Source organism: Equus caballus, chromosome 2 (assembly GCF_041296265.1).
Source record: "Equus caballus isolate H_3958 breed thoroughbred chromosome 2, TB-T2T, whole genome shotgun sequence".
Lineage (NCBI taxonomy): Eukaryota > Metazoa > Chordata > Mammalia > Perissodactyla > Equidae > Equus > Equus caballus.
In genome coordinates, this window is record NC_091685.1 from 89,337,447 (window position 1) to 89,360,486 (window position 23,040).

Sequence of the window (23,040 nt, forward strand, 5' to 3'; positions counted from 1 at the left end):
ACTTTAGACTATATTTGAGTTATCCTGGAACTCCTTATCCAAATGGCTGGAAGCCTGCACCCAGAGTCAACATGGTCCTCTTCTTCCTGGATGTCCTCCCAAGGGCAGACCATGCTACTGGTATGTGCACCTGTAGATACAAGAGTGACCACAGGATGGATATCTGGAGAAGTGTGGATGAAGGTTGGCTTTGTGAAATTGGGGTGTGCCTATGGATACGTTTGAGGCACCATGCATTGCAAGAAAAACCTGATAGTGAGAAGAGAAAGGGGGTGAGAGGGTGGGCCATGGAACTAGGGTCTCTAGATATACTTTTACCTCAGGCCCTGAAAATATTGGGAGAAGTCCTAAACTTGGAACAATGTCAGTGTCTTTGTCAGAGAATTGGTGCATGAAATGTGGATGAGGATGTTCAGAGATCAAGTCTGGCTTGATGGATTTCAGTGAATTGAGATATAGTTGGATTTGGAGAGATTTTGCAGGTGGCCTTCAAGCTCCTAGGAACCAACTACTCATGAGGGAAGATTTTAAGTTTGCAACTTACTAGAATTTTCCCAGCATGTTAATTTCCCCATAATTCTCCAGGATATATTAGGAAGAGACTGATACATGGAAAGTGATTTTAATATTTATATTTAGTCCCTGGGATTTCTAAAAAGACCAACCCTTTTTGTGCATGCTGGAGGATGTTTCAAAAATCTTTAGGTATGAGAGTAACATGAAAGCTCATAGTAGCTTTTTTTTCATAAGTGTACAGTGATAATGTCATTGCTGTGATGGCTAATGGACTGTAAGCTTGTGTTTTATTGGGTTTCAAAAACTCTTGGTTTTAATTTCTAATATAATAAGTATCAATATATAACCCAAAAAACAAAGTTTTTTGTGGTATGCAATAATTTTTAAGATCTAAAAGTTTGAGAATCGCTGGGTTTCTGTTTCTCACCATGACACTAAGAGACAAATCACTGCTCAGATACACCAGTGTTTTGCTAACAGCTATAAGAAGGGGACCAACAGCCTTGTAATTTTAGGGCTGCCCAGTAAAGTGGTGGAATACTACTTTTCTATTGCCACCCACCACTAAAGCCACTGTGAAAAACAAAACAAGACAAATCAAGGCAAGTCACTAAAGTAATTACTGCCAACTGTTGACTCTCTACTCCCAATTTTAGTTGTCAGGAATCAGAACAGAAGAAGGTCCTTGACCCTTACCCAGGAGACATTTGTTGGGCAGTATTCCTGACCCCTTGGGAAAGAGAGAGGACAGTGAGGTAATGATTCAGGGGTTGGAGATGAGGCCACTGATGTCTCATACTGGAAAGTTGGTGCATATTTTTGCAAGTCCTATCTAGTGTCCTTTGATCTTGAAGGTATGTGAAGGACTTCTCACCTGTGGGAAAACAAGCTACCACTAAATACAGAGGGAGACTCTTATTCTGAAGAGGACCCTGGTGAATGAATGGAATATTTTAGATGGGGTGGCAGTGGAGAGTTGTGAGAAGGAACAGAGTAAAATAAGATATGGATCTGTTTGCCATCTCATGCTATTCCTGGGGTGCTATGGGTAGAAGCCATACAAAAAATTGGATTCATAGTGAGACTGTTTCTTGGGTCCCACCCCTGAAGAAGTACACAGATAGATCACCCGAACAATTGTGCTCTCCTTTAGTCTCTAAAAAAATAATTATTGGAAGAAACAGTGATCTTTATAAGGGAATATAAGGATGTTTTCACAGGGAGGGAAACAATTTTCTTTTCTGGCTTACTCTATCTTCCTTCCAGTGTTATCTGTTTAGCAGATATACTATTTTGAAATAATCTGAGATATTTTCCATGCCTCTTAATTCTTGCCATCTCAGCCTTTCATACATTGAAGGGAGCAGAACTCAGCCAGCAATAACAATACAAAATAATGATAATGACTAACATTTACATAGTGCTGCTTACTACATGCCAGACACTGTTCTAAGAACTTTACACAAGGTCCCCTGGTGAGCATTTTACAGGCAGAACACCTTTTCTATGTTTTTCTTATTTGTTTTGTAATTTTTCTACATTTCATTTAAAAAAGATAATGTTCTTGGGGAATCTTTCAATTTCATTTTGTACATCTGATTTTAAATGTTAGGAAATAAGATAGGATTGAGCTGCACATGTTTCCATTCTTTTATAGCACAGTCTTTCTGAGAGGCCTCCAATTTCTGACCAGCATGAAACAGACAAGCTCAACATGCCGCAGCTCTGGAGGCAAAAATAAGAGCCCAGAACAAAAATCTCAGAGGGCTTAAAGGGGGTTGCAGTGAGAAGGATCAGATTACCAAACATTCCTTGGCCTTTCTTCTATAAGATGCTTACAGATGTAGATTTTACTGATGTCAGATTTCATAACTGCACACTGTAGGTCAAATTAAATCCTACCACATTTTTCTACACATAGAAAAATGGCAATTACATAATTGGATTATTTACTTGTTCAAAGAATTAGTCAGTACCAGTGAGCTAAAGTAATATTAGAGAGTAAACAGAAAAACAATCATGATTCAAGCCTGAAGTGAAATTATAAATATAAGATGTCTGCTATATCAACCAGCAAACGCTTCAAAAGATCATTTGGAGGAGTGAGAAGAAATATAAGCTGTTTATCACAGTTGTGTAAAGTCTTATTCATTAAAATGCAGCTGTGATTGTTTGGATTATCTCAGAGACAAGAAACTTAGACCTCCTTTGAATTACTTATGGCTTAGCTTTGTATTTGCTACAAATGATCCAGTCATAATGTAGACATGTTTAATTTAAATATATTTGGTGTCTCTGAAAAAGAGTAATATATTTTTTTGAATATGTGAATGATCACAGTGTGAAGAGCTGTCACATGATATCCTTTGAGTTATAGTTTGAAATCAATACGATCTTCCCTTTTTATGTACAAGACATTCAAAATCACATAATCCCGCAGTGATTGAATCAGGGATGTATATAATTCAGAATTAGTAAATATGTTCATATATTTATTCCACTATCATGGTTCTCTAATTCAGAATTAGTAAATATGTTCATATATTTATTCCACTATCATGGTTCTCTTTCAAATAATCTGTAACAGAATTGTAAAACCAGCTTTTGACATCATAATATTGTTTTAATTTGATAATTCAGATTGATTGGCGCAAATGTCAAAACAATCCCACATTCTAGGTATGTGCAAGGAGTAATTCTGTATCTAGCAATTAATAATATCTTTCCTTGATGTTCTTGCCTTAAGTAAACTCAGAGTTAGAAAATGAAACCTGAAAGCTAGAAACCATGCCTGCCTGGAGGAGTAAAAAGATCTTAGATCTAAAACGGTGTGCATTGTAGTGGTGTGATGGGCTTTTTAGTCTGAGAGCATCAACTTACTGTGAGGGTGTAAGAATTGCTCCTGTATTCGATATGGCACCCAAAAGATGTCAACTTAAATGTAACTGCACACACTCTTCTGTTTGATAAATTTGCTCACGGTGTCTTGTTACTAGGCTTCATTACATAGGGTTGAAACCCATGATTCTCAAACCGTGTGCCAAGACACCTTGAAGCACTAGAATGAACTTCAGCACAAAGTCACTGAAGGATATTTAAAATATTCAAGGAAACACAGCGATACTTGACATCTGTCAGAAATTGTGCAAACAACTAGCTTGAGGTAGTTCGCAGTTTCAATATTTGATAGTGCCACATTCCTTTCAGTGATGCCATATCTTTGCAAAGCTGGGTCTCTGGTGGTTCCTTGGAGAAAAAAAATAACATGTAAAAATCAGTATGGAACAGGAAATGAAAGTGGTGGTGTGCAATCTGATTCTAAGATTTGAGAATCTTGTGTGCCCAAAAGGCTCACACATCCCATTAGCAAGTAATTGTTGTTATTTCAGAATAAGATAAAAATATTTTCCCTCAATTAATTTTATTTTTTCAAAGCCTACTAAGTTCTTAGTATATAAACACCTATTAAGTTCTTTAGACTTAACTACTTGCTAAACAAGACTGTTAGGTATTTCTTTTGCCTTCAGGTACTATAAAAAGATTACTGGGATACTAAGGGTGCTGTGAACCAAGAAAATTTGGAAAATTTGGATTAAGCGTTTATTTTCATAGTGAGAGCAAAAGTCATCTTGTGCTAAATTGAAATTTTAAGTATCAAGAATATTTCATGAAAAATGCTCTTTGTGAATGAAAAGAAATTTTTATTTCATATCACTTTTCACTTCCTATTTGCGAATGTTCTCAAAAATGGTAAAAGTAACCACTGTGGCAATGAGAATGTGAGGTGAATTCTCCGCTTTTCCTATTTCCTCCCTTCTCCAAGTGGGCACCTGGCTCTTAGGGAGACTTAGCACATCCCAGCCCCAAGCCCTGCAGGGCTAATACTTAGTCAGGTTCTGGGACTGAGTTTATTGATGTAGGACTAGCAGGGCAACGACAATGGTTAGGGGAGAGTGGTGGGAGTCTTGAGGAAAGTGATAGCTATTCCCAATGGAGAGGATGCTCAGGGTCTCATAAGATGAGAGACTGGAGAGGGAGTGGCCCTAAACTAACGACCCAGGCTTCTCCAACTGCCTGGACGTGGGTGTTTTGCTTTGCTGAAGGTGCTGAATGCCACCAAACCTAGACAGCTTACTTCTCCTTGCCTCCCTAGATCCCCAACACCACTGGTCTGACTTCATTATTTTCTGACAGGTTATACTCTCACTTCCCTTTTAACTCTAGTCCAATAAGAGATGGCATAGATCATGGTGGCCCTCAGAAGTCTGATTGTAAGTTTTCACCACCACCATTCAGTCATTGCAAATAAATATGCATATATACCCTTTTAATACACAAATATAATTCTGTATTCCCAACTTTTAAAAACTCATTTTCAGGAGACAGCATTGAGCAGAAAGCCCCAGCTAGACTGGCACACACATAGGAAGGGTTAGTGTTATGTAATTGGTTATTGTGGAGTCAGGATATAGTGGTTGTGGAGGTGTGTGTAAGTAGTGGGTGGGGTGTGTGAGGTAGGACTGAGAATATGCCCTGAAAAGTTGGAACTCGGGGTACGGAGAGCAATGAGAAAGGGGGTCTGGCTTCTTCTAGGTTCCCAACTCCCCTATCACTGAGGAGTTGGTCAGTGAGGCAGAGAACAGAACCTGACAGAGCCAGAAAGTACCAGTCTGTTCCTACAATAGTTTCTCTGGTCATCTCTTTATGCATGACCCCGTGGGCAGCAATTCCAATCATGTACATGGGAGCTGCGCTTGGGGAAGCTGCCCTCCAGTGTGTAGCCAAAAGAGGGAACCCAGACGTGGAGCTCTGACGTTGAGATGACATATAAATCTGAGGTTCCTACTTCCAGCAGTTACCTAGATTCTTTGCTTCGGTTTTCTAGTAGTCTTGGGCCACCAGAGTAAGAGGCCACAGGCCTACAAAGCCTTTAGAGCTAAGCAGGCTACTTCTGAAGCTTGTGAAGACCTCTGCCCATAACCTCAGAAAACTACAGCTACATCCGCGGTTGAGCAAGGGCCACTGTTTTTTATCTCTAGCAGTGTCCCCTTTTCAAATGCACCGGAAGGCCTCTTGGGCTTTGAGAAACACTCATTTACACCTCCAGGGCACTGTCAGTGTTTGCAGGAGTTCTACAAGCCCTGGAAGCCTCAGCCCGCTGTGGAGGGTTAAGCTCGGGAAGCTCTGATCTAGCGACTGCCTGTCGCTGCCCCAGGGGAGCGACCCCAGGTTGCTGCCGGGTCCGCAGCGGGTAGGCTGGGGTGGGCGGGGACTGTGGCGCGGGGCGGAGCGCTGTGCTGGGGGCGGGGCTTGGTCAGACCGGAAGGTGGAGGCGCGGAGCGCAGAGGAGGCTGGACTTACTGTCAGCAGCATGTTAGTCAGAAGATGGTGAGCTGTGAGCCCGGGGTCGGAGGTCCAAGGAGAGGTTGGGTGAGGGTTGGGGGGCGATTTGGGGACTTGGGTTTTGTTTTTTAATACTCAGACTGTGTAGCATGTACATACCTCTCAAGCGATGTTTCTATGGGAAAACTTCATACTTACGTTACCAAAACTCAATACTGCATTTTTTTTGGAGGAAGATTAGCCCTGAGCTAACTGCGGCCAATCCTCCTTTTGCTGAGAAAGGCTGGCCCTGAGCTAACATCCATGCCCATCTTCCTCTCCTTTATATGTGGGACGCGTGCCACAGCATGGCTTGCCAAGTCGCGCCATGTCCGCACCCGGGATCTGAACTGACAAACCCTGGGCTGCTGAAGCGGAATGTGTGCGCTTCACCGCTGTGCCACCGTGCGGGGCCCTCAATACTGCATTTTTAGCTAAAACTTGTGCAGAAAAAGCCTGGAGTTATTCCAAAGTGATAGAAAGTCAGAATTGCCAGCAAACACATTGAAAAGCCAAAATGTTGGGCCTCTTGGATGTTGCAGGCTCCAGGGGGGCCTCGCTGCCTCGTGCGCAGTGACCCTCTGTCACTGTGCGCTGGACTTAACATATTTTCCACAATGCCTTTTGCATTTAGGCCTTGTTTTGGCTAAAACTGTACGATGAGAAAGTGTTGAAGAAAGTAGTGAAATAGCAAAGCAACTGAGAAAAGCATTTAAATGGAAAAGATGTCGTTCGTAGAAAGCACCTGTTTTAAACAAACTTTTTAATGATGTTTAGTGATCTGAAGGAGATGTTTTGAACATCTAAATCCCAAAATGATACTTTGATAATTATAAATAGGCACAGTTTTACTGCTTTAGTTGCATTCCAGGAAGGTGACAACATTGGCAGCCGATAGCCCCAGCTAGGATTAGTGTTGGATGTAACTGGTTATTGTGGAGTCAGGAGACAGTGGTTGTGTAAATGTGTGTAAGTAGCAGGTGGGGTCTGGGAAGTGGGACGCACATAGGGATTTTCTCATTTAAAAATAATGTAGTCTGGTGAGCATTTGTGCATACGATATTCAATTTATAAGAATGGATTGGTGATGCTGATGTTAAATAGGAGGTACTTTTAGTAATTTATTTAATCCTTGCTACAGAGACATTAATAAATTTGCCAAGGTCACACAGCCAGTTACTTAATAGCAGAGCTAGGATTTGAACCCAAGAAATCTAGCTCCAGTGTTTGTGCTCTTAACCACAACTCTATATAGTCTCTCAAGAACACTTTCAAAATGGTCTTATTTTAAACCACTGAAAGAGACAACAGCCACGACAGGGGCTTTCAACTGCAAAACCTCAGTATTTGAAGAAGAAATGCTATTTTTTCCTCACCCCTGTAGGATGTGCTTGTTCTCTCTCCCTCACCAGGCCCGTCTCTCCTTCCCCTTTCAAATCAAAACCCTTTAGGGGAAGAACTTCCAAACAGCTTTGGGCGTGTGGAAGCAGAGCGGACTTGTGCTCTGCTGCTTGATGATTATCCGCATGTTTATTGTCTTTTTTTTTCAGGGTGACAGATTCTTAGAAACAGTAAAGTTCTAGATAGTAAATATTTTGGGCTTTTCAGGCCATATGGTCTCTTTCATGAGGACTCAACTTTGCTGCTGTAGGGTGAAAGCACCCCTAGACAATACATAAATGAATGGGGCGTGGCTGTGATCCAAGAAAACTGTTTACAGAAACAGGTGGCCAGCTGCACTTGGCTTGTGGGCCAGCTTGTAGTTTGCCAACCCCTGGTCTAGACCTATATGTAATTTCTATATCATTTTTCTGAATAATAGTCAATGTATATTAAGTGCATGCTCTGTATCGATACTCACACGAACTCTATGAAATTAGTACTTTAAAAATCCTGTTTTATGGATGAGGAAATCAAAATGTACAGAGATTAAGTTACTCGAGTATCTCATAGGCAGAGCTGGGACTTCAGAGACTTTGCTCTTAAATACTACATTTATTAAGAGGTCAAAACAAAGTTACTTGTTTTGTAAGTATGCCAGTATTATTTTATTTTGATTTCATTACTCATTCTGATACACTTGGAAACTTATCTGTTAACATTCCAGTTATCCGTATTACCGTTTGAGATCTAGTCTGCATTTTCTGCCTGTGGGCTTGTCATTTGTGTCCTGCATCTTTAAATAAAAATCCTGATTGCCCATTTTGCATCTGATGCTTAGCATGTAGTCATTAATATTTATATGAGGCTTACAAAATCTTATCTGTTTATGGCCATGAACATAAAAGATCTAATGACTTGGAAGAACGCTTAAGAGCATTATCCAAGTGTTTGAGGATAAGTGCTTTTGGAACCACTTGAGAAAACTATAGTGGAAGATGCAGAAACAAGATCACTTCTGTCTGCAAGAAAGGACCAAAGACAAAAGACCATCCTGGGAACTTGAGATCTTCCTTTTTTTTCTTTTCAAGTATGCACGTGCCAGCTGAGAAAGCTGGAACAGATCAAATAGAAGGGTGTAATACCAGGGGCATGACTGACATCCTTTATCAGAATCTTTGGTCTTTTCTTTCACCAAAGCATAGTGGCCCCAAATCCGACTTCTGGTGAATCTTATAGACACAGTGATATCATTAAGCAAGCAAGCACTAGAAATCATCAGGAAGTAATTTTTATGTGCAAGAAGATATATATTCTTTTGAATTAGTGTTTTAACTTAATAAGAAAAGAAAAGTTGCTATTCAGTATAAAATGGATCTAAAAGGAATAGTCATTCTATTTAGAGTTAAAGCATTTGCACAGTACTCATATAGAATGTCAGAGTAAAACTGATTTCATGAGAGTTTTTTTTTTGTTAACTGCAGAAAAGTTTAACCAAAAGCTTCAAGGAATACAATAAACCATCTTATTTTTGTGCCAAACATTCTTGGTTTTAGCCTTCAAGTAGTATCTCTGTTTTCCTGTGAAAACAAAGACTAAAGCCAGAATATAGACCCTGCTTAAGGCTTGGTAATAGATTAGGACAGAGATGCTCACTAAATCTAGGTTTCTTGGCTGTTTTTCAGCTTCTTATGTAACTGGATTACACAAATAGCTGATAGGGAAAAATAAGTCATTTTAGGCAGAAGTTTCTGGCATTTTTTTCCCTTGTTAATTTTTTTGTTTAATTAGACTAAATCATTAACGTTATGGAAGTTTGCTGAGCATTATGACATTTCAATTTTTGAATTTATACTTAAATTAATTGTACTACCTTATTCTTTTTATAGCCTAAATGTATTTTAGTGCAGAAATTGACCTTAAAGAAATCACTTTTGCCCACTTGTCATTAGATCCCTGAAATGAATACAATTCTTATGAACATCAAAATAAAGAATAGGAGAATGTTAGAGACGAAAGGGACTTTAAAGATCATCTAGTGCAAAGTTTCTCAGCCTCAGCACTATTAGGATTTTGGACAGGATGATTCTTTGTTTAGGGGGTAGGGTGGGTAGTCCTGTGCGTTGCAGGATATTTACCACATCCCTGTCTGTAGCCACTAAGTGTCAGTAGTGCAACTGCCCCCCAGTTCCAGCTGTGACAATGAGAAATTTCTCCATACTACCAAATGCTACCTGGGGGGCAAAATCATCCTCAGTTGAGAACCACTGATTTAGGACAATCCCTTCACTGTAAAATAATGTTAATGTCTCATCCATGTTTTCTAATTAAGAGACTTTTCCTCATTTACCTAGTTAGTATCTTAGCTAAGTGTAGTATGCCAGAGGTAAGAGAAAACAAAGAGTGTAGTTATATAATTTAAAGCTTTATCTTAAATATAATTGACAGACACAAACTTTTTTTTTCTTTTTTGCTTGAGGAAGATTAGCCCTGAGCTAATATCTATGCCAATCTTCATCCTGCTTTGTATGTGGGTTGCCACCACAGCATGGCTGACGAGTGGTGTAGGTCTGTGCTGGGATCTGAACCAGCAAACCTGGGCTGCTGAAGCACAGCCTGTCAAACTTAACTGCTACACCACAGGGTTGGCCTCCAGAATGTTTATTTAGTAAGCTTCTTCTTGCTTTTATGGTCCTTTCTATTATATTTAGTTCTTTTTCTAGGGTCTTCAGATTGTGCTGCAGATCAGTGCTATGCAAATTTACCAAACTCGCTGTTTAATTCAGCTAACTTTTTCTTTTTTTTGGCAGTAAGACTTTCTAAATGAAGGAAGCAGCATATTGATTTACATTCTAGTGCAAGCTCGTATCTCCTCACTATCCTATAACAAAGAGTTCACAGACAAGCACCAATCTCTGGTCTCCTGTTTGGTAGCACTACTTTAGATGATCAGGGCCTCTAAGGGGGCTCCCCATCCAGGCCTCCATTTCTTACCTTGAAGCTCTGTTCTCTGACGGGCATATTCACAAAGCAAACTGTATTATTAACTTCACTAAGTTCATTACATGCAAATAATTTTTTGTCAATTCTCTTAAATTTTATTTGCATCTTCACAAGAATGTCCTAGTAAGCTAGATGTTTGAGGCAGGTAAGTCTTTTGATGGCAACACTAATTCTATCTATCAGACATTGACAAATTCCATATACATATATATATATATATATATATATCTTATATATATATAAAATAAGAAAGAGAAATAGTATGAGAGGAAGGTAGGCAGTCAAAAAGAGTGGGGGTACTTCCAGCAAGAGTGTTCAGTCAGAGAGGTGTGTGTGCAAACTCCAGGCTAGAAGGAGCACGATGCCTTCCAGAATAGGAAGAAGTTTACTGAAGCTGAGGCTAGAGTTCAAGGGGAAATGAGCCCTTGGAAGGGCAAGCTGAAGACAGATGGTGGAGGACTTGTAAGCCAAGTTGAGTAGTTTGGATTTCATCTCAAGGACAAGGGAAAGCCAGGGGTGATTTAACAGAGATTTAACATAGACTGTCTACCAGAAAGCTAGTTCCCTGTTCCAAGGGTTTCCAGTCTTTTTATTACTTTGATTATAGAACTGGTCTTAAAAGTGGCTTAGTAGAGAAGAACTACGTCATAATGATAGGATATCGACGAAATGTCATTTTCTAGGTATATGAGTGTCTGTGGGATGATACCAATCTAAACAGAGTGATCACTGTCAAATTACAATTTCACACAAATACAGGAGGATATTTGGTTCAGAATCTAACAGCCAGGAAAAAGATCCAGGAATATGATCAGATCTTTTAGACAGGAGAGAAAAGAGCCAGTTTCTAAATTTAACTTAGAAAGCTAGTGGCCACAATAACTTCTATTAGCATTTGAATAAATAACCTTAGCCCTAACTAGAGCATGCACATTTGGAAAACAGTCACAGTTTTGGAGAAGCCGCTGCTGGTTCAATTTTTGTTCTGCTGGTGGAACAATCTGTTCCTGTTATGGTGCTCTGCTGCCTCGATGAAATAGGGAGATTGCAAGCTGTACAACTGGGAAACCAACAAAGTCAAGCTGTCCTGACTTTTCTAGTCTAGCCTTTGAATTGTCAACTTAGCTATAAACTGGGACATGTTTAACACAGGAGGAGGCCCATATTGCTACCCCCCAAATATGGAGTGCTTGTCACTTTTTCCATGCTCAATTAAACATATGATTGTTCTTTACAATATGAAGAGAGTGTCGCCAATGAATCAGAAGATGACTAAAATAATACCATGATGCTCTTTGATGTAAAACTAGGGTTTATGTAACAGAGTCGAGTCTGGCAATAACTCCTGTCACTTTTCAGCTTTTTGAAGAGTAAGTCCTAACTCCTTCCTACTGTACTTCATGTAGGTGACCAAGACAATGAGAAAATTATTAATAACAAATTCTGGTTAGTACTTTCCTCTGAAGCTATTGGACAAAATTCTTTTCATATCATGAGGTAATAAATAGGAACCTAGTATTTTATGCATGCTACCTTTCAGTCTTTGAAAAGCAGGACATTTTTTGTTGGAAGTTAGAAAAAATATTCTTTTTGGGATTGTTTTTGAACATATGTAGGGTAAAAGTACTATTCAAAATGTTATCAATGTTTTTTGGCATAATATTTTGAGATGCTTAGTTAAAGGCAAGGGACTTCTATGAGTTTTTACATAAAAATATCAAATTCTTGTCAAAGGAGGCTTTGGGGAAAATTATCTTGGTCATATTGGCTTTGGTAATAATTCCATTCATTCAATGTGCTTTATTCTCTGCCTTTTTAAATACTAATTTTGATTCTGAGAAAATTGAGAAAGCCAGTGTGATAAAGGTAATTTTACTTTTATACAAAAAATAAAAAGTCTTAGTAATTTTCAACTTAGTTTTGCATTCCGAGTATAAAGTTACATTAAAAAAGTCTCAAAACCTACATATTTTGTTTTTCTTATTTTGTGTGAGGGATTGGGTGCTTGTGAGGCCACGATTGCAACTTTCAGCAATATTATAGTTCTTTCTTCGTGATTCTTGAAAATAATAGGGGAAATTTCTTCACCTGAAACAGAGCAAAGATATTGTAAATATAAAAGTTGCATGGTGAAAGTATTATAGTACCGAACTATGTTAAAATAAGAGTGGAGGAGTCAGCCGTGGTAGAGACGTGTCTTCCAGTATTGACAAATGGCTTGGAAGAGAACTTTGGGGATAAGAAAGACTTTCTGGTGGATTGGAGATGTCTAGAGCTAGCTGTGTTTTCTGAAGGAAAGAGGAATCAGGGTAGTAAATGAAGGGGATTTGATTTACTGTTCATGTTTACTCGTTGTCACCTCAGTGGATAGTCTCCATATCCTACCAGGTGTTTGCTTTTTTTTTTTGCTTGAGGAAGATTAACCCTGAGCTATTGCACTAAGCTAGTAATATTTGATTCTCAGGCTCTATCATTACTCCATAGAGTCACATCCAAGTGCTTTTCGTTATTCTGCTTCCTTTTCCTTGGGTACTTAATGATTTCCCACAATAAGTATTTTAACATTTTTTTTCTTTCTCTTTCAGTTCTCTCCCAACTTCTCAAGCTTCTCACAGTCTTTAATGTGTAGTATGTGCCGTGCGTGCTGAACTAGCTACCTCTGTACTTCAAAGATTGTCTTTACCCTCTCTAGACCCTTCTTTACTCATCTGGAAGATGAGGAGATGAACCGTAGCAGCGTATCTCAGTGGGGATTATCATAAATCAGGTTCTGTGGAAACAGAATCTGAGAGGGGGAGTCGAGTGCAGAAGCTTTACTGGTATATGTTCACAGGAGATACTCCTGTAACAAAGCTAGGAAGGCAGGACTGGGCAGAGGGAGAAGCTAACATGCAGTAGGACAGCAACTGAGGCCTTTCAGCCAATCCTACAGGGAGCTACAGGGATAGGAAGGCTCTACTGGGTTGCCCCCCATTGAAGCAGAGGAGTCAGGCCTTTGTGTCCTTTATTAGCCAGATATCACCTGTGGGTTCCTCCTGGGAAGTGGAATAACCTTGGGCAGTGCCCAATGAGGGACATAGCTGTGAACTATAAAAAAACAGTTTTCCCAGCAACTGGAGGCTAGGTGCCTTGGCCTTGAAGAGGGGTTCTGGGCGAAGAACTGGTTTCTACTACTGGTACTTTGGGTAGGGCAATTCTTTGTTATGTGGATATGACCCAGGCATTTTGGGCATGTAGCATCCCTGGCCCCACCCACGAGGAACATCAAACACTCTCCTACATTTTCAAACAACCTTGGGACGCTGGTTGAGAATCATTGGAAACATTAGGCTGGAGCAGTGTTCAGTCTGCTGTGGCTCTAACGTTGTTGTTTTTGGATGAGTGAGTATATTCTGGATGAGAGTACCACCTGACCAAAGTTAGAAAAGATCTGGCAAAAGAATGAGTCTGTTGTGACTCAAATAAAGCTGTGCCGAACCTAGTTGAATGTAAATAGTCCTGGGGAGTTACTGGGTTAGAGAGCATGAAGATTTTAAAGAGGGTTGCTCTGTAGAGTGGTTGGGCCAATTTATATTCTTCCTAGGAATTTAGAAATTTTATACTTTTACTTTTTTTCTCTCTATTAACTTGAATCTCTGTAAATTTCATTAATATTGTGGATGGAGTCCAGGAAGGAGGTAAGGAAGTGGGGCTTGTGTACCACAAGCTATGCTGCTGTGCCTATTTTTATCCAGGTTTCGCTGCTACTTCCAAGGACCACTCTTAACAACATGAGGAAGAGCCAGGCAAAAGGGAGCAGCAGAATTGCTAGCACCTTGTCTACAATTAACGCTTAAGGAAAACCGGAACACTTAAAAGAGATATATTAATGAGGAAAAAAATGGAAATGTTTTAAATTTTTGCTCTACAGTTCAAACTCTCTTGATGGTAACCCTTATTCCAATTTAACGAGTTTAGATTAGTTCAACTCTGTCATTTTAATATCTATTAACAGTTCAAAAAGAAGTCTCTGCTGTTAGCTTAGTGTTGTTCCCAAGAGGCCAGCTGGCACTGGGTTTGGCAGCTTCTTTGGAGAAAGACTCAGTGAATGTGGAAACTAAAATAACGAACTTGTTTTGATACTGAGTGTTTCCAGAGCATGATTTGAGACTTTAAATATTAATTGCAGAAGTATTCAACTATCATCTAGAACAGAAGAACCTGTTGTCTTCCACATTTACACAAAATTCTGGATGTGGTTAATTTCAGGATCCTTTATTTTCCTCATTTAATTTTTTTTCTGTAATTACAATTCACCCAGTAAATAGGTAATCTGTTATCATACTTTAGTGTGTCAGTAGACATCATGACATTTTTCTACATTGGTAGAAAATGTATCAGCCAATCAACAGCATGTGTTGGACACCAACACTGTCATCCAATTGACTCAAATTGACCTGTGAAGAGACTTGTACTTCTACTTTAAAATTATAAGGGCTATATCAAGTATTTTGTATTAGATGTGTCCCTTGATTTTACCCTTGTAGAAGCAACTAATCAATTATCCTAAATAATAAATAACACTGAAAAAGTAGTACTAGGAAGTTTAGTGTATTTTGCCATAATAGCAGAAAATAGTATTCTGCTATAGAAACAGATTGGTTTTCTGCAATTAATGTTTATGGGTCTATTAAAAAGATGAATATTTTATCTAGATTCTTTGGTTGTAAGATATTTAAGTAATTATTACAGGGGCAAAACACATTTATTTAAGAAAAATCAGGAACTACGGAAACAAAAGGGAGAAAGGGAGAAAACAAAAAATATTCATACTCCGACTATTCATAGATAACCATGTTTCTATAAACCTTGGTTTATATTCTTCCAAGATCTTTTCTTCTTTTCTGGTTACATCTTTCCAGACTTAAAAAAAATGCATTTACTTACATAAAATGTATTATGGTCTTAATAATTATTTTCTAGCCTACTTTAACCAAGTGATAGTATGTCATGAACGACTTTCTAAACAGCGATCCACTTTAATTTTCTAAACAAATGAGTAACATTCATAGTATAGAAATGCCATAATTTGGCCAATAAATTGAGGAACATTTATGTTGTTTTAAATATGCCATTGTTTTGCACAGCATGGTGGCTGTAATTAACAATACTAGTATTATATACTTGAAAGATTGTAAGACAGTAGATCTTAAATGTTATCACCAGACACACACACAAAATCATAATTATGTGAAGGGATGGAGATTTAACTAACCTTATTGTGGTAATCATTTTGCAATATATACGTATATCTAATCATTACATTATACACCTTAAACTTACATATATGTCAATAATATCTCAATTAAGCTGTGAAAAAATAAAATTAAATTTAAAAGAGTCATTGTTTTAAGTCATTCTTTAGGAACATCTTTGTATATAATTCAATGAATGCTTGTTAGATTAGTTCCTTAGAAACATTCCTAGCAGTAGAATTGATGTATTTGAAGACATGCATATTTTGAATTTGATATAAATTGGAGATTCCTTTCTAGAAAAGTTGTACCAATTTGTACTCCCATCAGCAGTGAATCTAGTCTCTAATCACCTCCCCTTGCTCTGCACTGGGGAGTAACAATCAGATTAATTTTTTGTTTTCTGAGGAAGATTAGCCCTGAGCAAACATCTGCCACCAATCCTCCTCTTTTTGCTGAGGAAGAGTGGCCCTGAGCTAACATCTGTACCCATCTTCCTCTATTTTATATGTGGGACGCCTGCCACAGCATGGCTTGATGAACGGTGCATAGGTCTGTGCACAGGATCGGAACCAGCAAACCCTGGGGTGCTGAAGCAGAGCGCATGAATTTAACTGCTATGCCACGAGGTCGGCTCCCAGATTAATTTTTAACAAATAGGTGATTATCAGCTTGTTGTTTTAGTTGTTATCTTTTGATCTTTAGTTAGATTGAACATCTTTTCTTATAGTTGTTGGTCATTTGCATTTCTTGTATGCATTGCCTCTATGTGTCTTTTGAATTTTTAGAAACTGTGGTGTTTGTGTTTTTAAATTGATTTAAAAGTACTTTATATTGAATAAAGATATTAACCCTTTGTCATGTATATTACATTTTTCTCAATAATTTCTATTTGTCTTATTGTTTTGTTTATAGTGTATTTTCTTGAAAAGTTATAATTTTTACATGTAAAATCTTTTAATATTTTCCTTTATGATTTCTTGATTTCAGTTCATACTTAGAACAAACTCAAGATAATAATATTGTAATTTTTAAAATGTGCTTTTGTATTTTTATACATAAAAATTCGTTGCTTCTGGAATTTATATTTGTGTGTTGTGGTGTGAGGTAGGATTTCTTTTTTCCTAAAGAGTGGGCAATTGTCCCAATTACATTTGTTTTATAATTTGTTCTTTCCTATTTATTTGAATTATCCTTTTATCTCTGCTTAGTTCCCAACTATCTGTTGATGTATCTGGATTTCCTATTCTGCTCCATTAACACATATCTTGACAATAGGATAAGGGAAGATTTGATAACTTCCATCTCTTTTGAGAATGAGTCTAGTGTTTCATCCTTAAAGATATTTGTTTTTGTGTTTATTTGAAAAATATTTTGATCACGAAGGAATTTCTTTCTATCCCTAATTTATTCAAAGCTTTAAAATATATCTCTGTGGATGTCAATTTTTTTCAAATGCATTTTTCAGCATCTTTTGGAATGATCTAATTGTTCTTCCTATTTAGGCTCTTATTTTAATGACTTCCATTAATACATAGCCTACTGTTGAACCTTTCTTGCACTCTTCCTATAAAGACTACATGTTTTTCATGTTATTTTTAAGTAAACTGCTGGATATGAATTTTTAATATTTTACATAGGAGGCCTCCATTTGTATTTCTAAGTGAATTTGACTCATTCTTTTCTGCTTCTGTCATCTTTTTATCAAGTTTTGGTACCAAGTTTATGCCAGACTCAGAAAATAAATTTACAGTCCTTTTTTCTTTTTCCTTTTTTCCCTATGCTCTGGAATTTTTGAGTTAATATCTTAATTATATATTCTTTGGAAATTTGAAATAATTAATTTAAGAAAGCACTAGTGCTGGTAGGTTTTTGAGGGTGAGTCTGTGACAACTTCCTCATTTTCCCCCCATGGTTTTAGTTTGTTTGTTTTCTCCTTTATGTGTGGTCGATTTTAGTAGTATGCATTTTTCTGTAAGAATATCCCTAGGTTTTTAAAGACTTTAGCATGGTATTGTTTCAAGTAGTCTCTCACATTCTTTTCAAAATCTTTGTGTTCCTGGTTCCTTTCTTTTTGGCGTCAGCAGCCAGCATATTAGTAGATGAGAGCATGAACTTAGGGTCCACACTGTCTGGATTTGAATGCTAGCTTCGCTATTTACAAGCTGTGTTACCTTTGGTAAATTACCTTATTTCTTCTGCTTCCCCACCTTTATAGGTGAGGAAAATGAACATGATAATAAATGCTTAATGGCATTTGAGGAAAGTTATAAAGATAGGCATGATATATCTTTGCAGTAGGTATAAACAAACAAAGTGTATACTAAGGAGATCATAGATGCCATGCCAATATTCTCTTCCAGAGTCACAGACTCCAGAGTTCAGACTCTGGGAATCCTCTGGCTGGACAATTTCAAGGAGGTAGAGTTCTCCTTGACCTGACAAAGTTTACCTATCTCCGGTTGCTGCCAAGTCTGCCCTGCTGTTGAACAGCACTTAGGGGTGCCTATTCTGCTTGGTAGAGAGACTCTGCAGGCCACTAGCAGGAGGCCAAAGTGAGGCAAGGCCAGAGGAAGCCTTTGGATATGACTCTATTCCTGGTACATTCTCTCCACTTAGACTTCCTGCAAACTGGGAGGCATTAGCCCTGGACTCTGATGGCATTTGCAGTGAACTTGAGGACAGTTCTTGGCATCAGATCCATAGAGCTCTGTATCTGTTTTCCTCCTTCCATTCACACATAGCCTGTGTTGCACCAGTTTCCCTCATGGTTGTCCTAAAATAATTGCCTATCCAAGGACTTGCCGTTTTTGAGGTCTTCCCTCTCTGGGAAAGATTCCATGTTATAGAATAGAACTCCAAATTCTATTTTATCACAATAATACAGAAAATGCAGGATTGTAAAAGAAGCCAAAATGATTCCCTCTTTTTTATTCCCTAGTCAATGCAATACTAAGCAATATACAAACAGTAACCATATTGGGCATGGGCTCTGATGGCATTTGCAGTGATCTTGAGTCACCCAGAGCAGTGTGCCTTCTTCTAAGACAGGGTAGATGGTGGTGGAGTTTCCTTTGCCTTTTGGCTAAATTTCTGCAGAGCCTACAGGGTTATCATACCAAGAGATGGGGGTGTCTGGCAAAGTAGGAGTTATGGTCTCTTTTATAACTTTCCTTACCAGCAGAAATTATGGGCTCATGGGACATCCAAACACAAATTTCTTATCTCATTTGAGACACTGTAGAATTAGAGAATGGGGCGAGTGAGGCAGAAAAAGAGAAAAAAAAAAAACCAATATAAAAGTGTGTTATTGAGGTTGTCTCTATAGGCAATGGGGCCACCATTCCATCTGAGCCTCTGAGTGTGCAGAGTCCTTCCCAAAATTGTCTACCCTAAGAATAGGAGGCTGGAGCATGAATCCATGGGCCTCCAACACTCACTGGTTGAGGGTCGACCCTTGGGGTATTGACTCCCCACCACTCATCAGTGTGTCTGAATCCTCCTGTTCAAGGCAAAATGAACAGGACTCTTTCACTGTTTTTCTGCTTTTGTTCCTGGTTTTCTAATTCATTCCTAAGTGTATTTAGTTTCTAATTTTTTAGCTTTGCTGTTTCCAGACCTTGTGTTTGCCCTTTCTGTTGATGTCAAAATTAGCTTCTTCAGTTTTAACCATTTGAACTCTCAGCTATTGTATGGCAAAAAACAAAAACAACTTTGGATATTGTTTCTGTGTTGTATACTTGCTTCTGGTCATCCCACTCATTCAAGCTTGACACACTTGGAACCCAGTCCTACTGTTCATCTTTACTTCTTTGATAAAACTTTGGTCTTCTCCCAAACTCCTCCTTGAAGGATCAGATTCTGACCCAGTGAGAGGAGGTAGAGTGCTAAAGGGAAGATGTGTCTAGAAGAATGGTTAGCCCCAGCTTGCAAGGATAAAAGGGACAGCCCGGTGAGAAGCCAGCATCCAGTACTCACCATGGGTAAAACACACTCTATGCCCAGTGATGTCTGCCCTTGGGCTTTCTTTTGGTTCTAGGACATCTCTAGGCTCCATGCCTACCATTTGCTGCCTGTAACCTGGGTCAGTTCCTTAATTTCTGTGACCTTTGGTTCCTGCAGCTGTAGAATGAGAATATTAATAGATAATGATAGAACCACTTCAATTGGATTGTTGTGTCTGGCATATTAGCTACAATTACCATTAGAATCCTGAGTTTTCCAACAGACTCATCTCCTTCCCAGCAGTCAGAAAAGCTCCACAGTTGTTGCTCTCTGAGCTGTCTTCAGAACCCTGGGCCAAAAAAGGTATATGGGACCAGTATGTTGGCTCCTGCCCACGCTCTGTCTTTGCTCTTTGTCTTCTGACATAAAGACCCCATAACCTACTTTGTCAGAGAGTTAATAATGCTGTACACTTTCTTACATAACATATATTTCAGACTGTTTGTATACATTAGCCCATGTAATCCTTCTGGAAGATAGATTTCATCATCTCTATTTTATAGATTAAAACCAAAGCCCAAACCAAAACTAAAGCAAAATAAAACAAAACAAAACAAAAAAACAAGCAGCAAAAACCAGAGGCTCTGAGTGATTAGATAGCTGGCCTAAGGTTATACATCCAGGAAGGATTCCAATCAGGATTCTAACTCCAATCAGGCTTTCAATTTTGAGCAATTCTTTAAATAGTTTAGTTCTTCAGCATTTTATCTCTGGATACTTGGCCTATTGTCCTACAACAAAAAACGAAACAAAACAAGAAACCCCCAACCCTATTTAAATATTTAAAAAATCTCATCATTTCTATTCTCTTTCATTCTAAACTTCGGAGCCAAGGTTCAAGTTTGGTAAATATATCTTGACTTGTTGCCCCTTGTTGCAACAACTTATTCCCTGTGTCCTCCATCTTGTGTTCTTGAAGGGTTCTGATATACTTTCGATTAATCTCTGAAAAGCCTAGAAAGATAAGATCTCTTAACCACTGTCCCCCTCTTGGAAACATTCGTGGCAGCCAGACCTTTCTCCACTTGTGGAGATCACAATAAAACTACTTTGGAATGGAATGCTTGAAAGCTTCTCTGACTTTATTTCAACCATGGTGACATTCCTGCTTGCATTATTACCGATTTGGTGTGAGCAATTCAACTAAAAGAAAATTGCCAGATGTAAGAGACATAGTAATTGCTGAAAAGGTGAAAGCTTGGAGGCTTCTGCATTTGGACTAACTCGAGCTTCTAGCCAACTTTGCATTTTCAGAAAAATTTCAAGACATTTAAGTGTTGCTTTTCTTCATTTTTTTTTATACACTGTCCTATTTTTCACCTGTCAAATGTTTATAATTTTTATACTGAGTTCTAGTGTCAAAAAAAAATCACTGGATGAACACATGCATGTTCATTCAGAAGTCCAGAAATTCTGAAACCTTTTTTAGAGTGTGCCCAGTGTGACATAATCATGAAAAGTTACTAGTCAGTGTTGTTGGTGAATTATGACCAAGGTCATGGAAAACACATTGCTTTGTCTAGTGGCTGCATGATTATCAGGCCTCTGATGATAGATCCGTACCCACTGGAAATGCAGTTAACTTACCTTGGTGATTTTGATTTATTAGCCTTGCAATGGACAAGGTTGCCCATTTGTCAGTGCTTGTTTTATATTTGAATAGCTTGGAAGCATATAAATTTGAGGCATAGCTTAAAGTTTGTCTAGTTGTTTCATATTTCATAGAAAGCACCTGATCAGAGAACTTCAACTTCTCTGTTATTTCTGTTGTGACACTTCAGTTTTTAATACAGTGAGGACATCTGATTTCCATTTTAGAGCGTCTCTCTTCGTGATCAGTGCTGAAGTTTCAAAGAACTGTCAAAACTATAATGAAAACATCAAAATTATGGGTGAACAATCAGCTTCTTTTGGGGAGTAAAAATTAAATGGCTTAAAGGGAGGACATCGAAGAACTAGTGATTGATAAAATGTATTCTATTTAACTTCTCTTTGATCTTTTGTTCAAAATAGACATGATCCTGAGAGCTTTTATTAAAAATTGTACTTAATTTTAATTATAAAGAAGAATCTTCCAGCCTTGGTCTGGAATGGCATAAAGAAGATTCTTGAATGATTGAAAAGATATGACTAGAATGAGAGCTTAGTGAATATTAGCTTTGAGTGCCAAAATGTAGGAAAAATTCCAGGGTCAAACTGACCATAGAAGAAGTGATGTGTCAGCCCCAGTTCTCCTTTCTCTTTCCTTACTGCAACCTGAGGCAGCTTGAGGTGTAGCACCTGAGGTTCCTTGTTGCAACCTGAGGCATAGCACATTAGCAGGAACTTTTGAGTGTTGATCCTTGTAGCACGGTTTCTCAAACTCTACAGTATTGTCTTTTTGAGCTGGATGATTCTTTGTTGTGGCGGGTAGGGAGCCTGTCCAGTGCATTGTAGGTAGCTAGGTGCCAGTAGTACTACCCCCAGTTGTGACAACCAAAAATGTTTCTAGACGTTGCCAAATGTCCCTGGAGGATAAAAATCAACCCTGATTGAGGACTATTATTTGACATTGATGATGCAGGAAAGAGAGAAGAATGACCAGACATGGTATCCATCTTGAAGACATCTCAATGTGTATTAAATTAAGGCGCAAATCACAGGCTTTAGTCCCGTTGCCACTAAGCCCAGTCAAGCTGAGCTAACCCTTAGAAGTTTAAACCAGTCGAAGATGGCTGTAATGTTATTTCAGTATTCTAGGTCTGGCAACTGTGCAACATTTGATAGTTTTGCATTCAGTGTTGCATTTGAATATAACATTGAGAATAATTAAATCTTTTGATGTAATTTAATACTTGGCATTTATAAATACTGAAGTTTTACTCATCGTGGATAACTATAATTTTATACTGTTACATGATGTTAAATATTTTAAGAAGTGAAAAATAAGAAATGATCATCTTTCTGTCAACTTTTATTGATTTGAAATCTTACAACTTGAGTGGAGTCTTTCTTCTGTGAAGCATTTTACTATTTTCTTGGTCAGATTTGATGTTCTTCACAAAGGAGATTAGCCTGGACTCTTGTCTGGAATAGAAAAGTTCACCGAGATATAAGCAGGTAGTAACAGCCAATTATCATCTAGTACATCACAAGGAAATATTCTGATTCTAGAATTCTTTTGATGCCTAGTGAAGACAGACATATGTGAGAAGTAGGGAACAATCAAAAGGTTGTCAGGATCTAGAAAACTATTTCAATTATTCATTACTTATGTGAATTGGTTTTAAAAATTTAAAACAAGGTAAAGTTGGATAGTTAAAGATTAAAAAAAGAGTGAAGGAAGATTACAGGGATTAGGTATCATCAAGCAACTGAGATCATTATGACTTTGGGGAAGTGAATTCGTTTCTAGAAGTTTCATTGGAGCTGAGACAAAAAGGTAAGGAGTTAAGTAGTATCTATTGGGTTAAGGAGTGTTCATTATCTGTTTTTTTAAAAAAAGTTTTTAAATCATTCTGCAAGGCACATGTTTTTTTTC

The 23,040-nt window shown here is 38.2% G+C and overlaps 1 protein-coding gene across 5 annotated transcripts in view; it reads left to right on the forward strand.

The window, feature by feature from the left end:
• Window positions 1-5,832: 5,832 nt before the first annotated feature.
• Window positions 5,833-23,040, forward strand: part of IQCM (IQ motif containing M) — a 417,125-nt gene continuing 399,917 nt past the window's right edge. For 2 of the 5 annotated variants that reach the window (XM_070257806.1, XM_070257801.1), the window contains exon 1: window positions 22,666-22,941. The gene's annotated coding sequence lies outside the window, so the exon portion shown is untranslated. Of the gene's footprint in view, window positions 5,905-22,665; window positions 22,942-23,040 lie in introns of those variants that run through there. The other 3 variants (XM_023628599.2, XM_070257815.1, XM_070257817.1) reach the window with 2 other exon arrangements.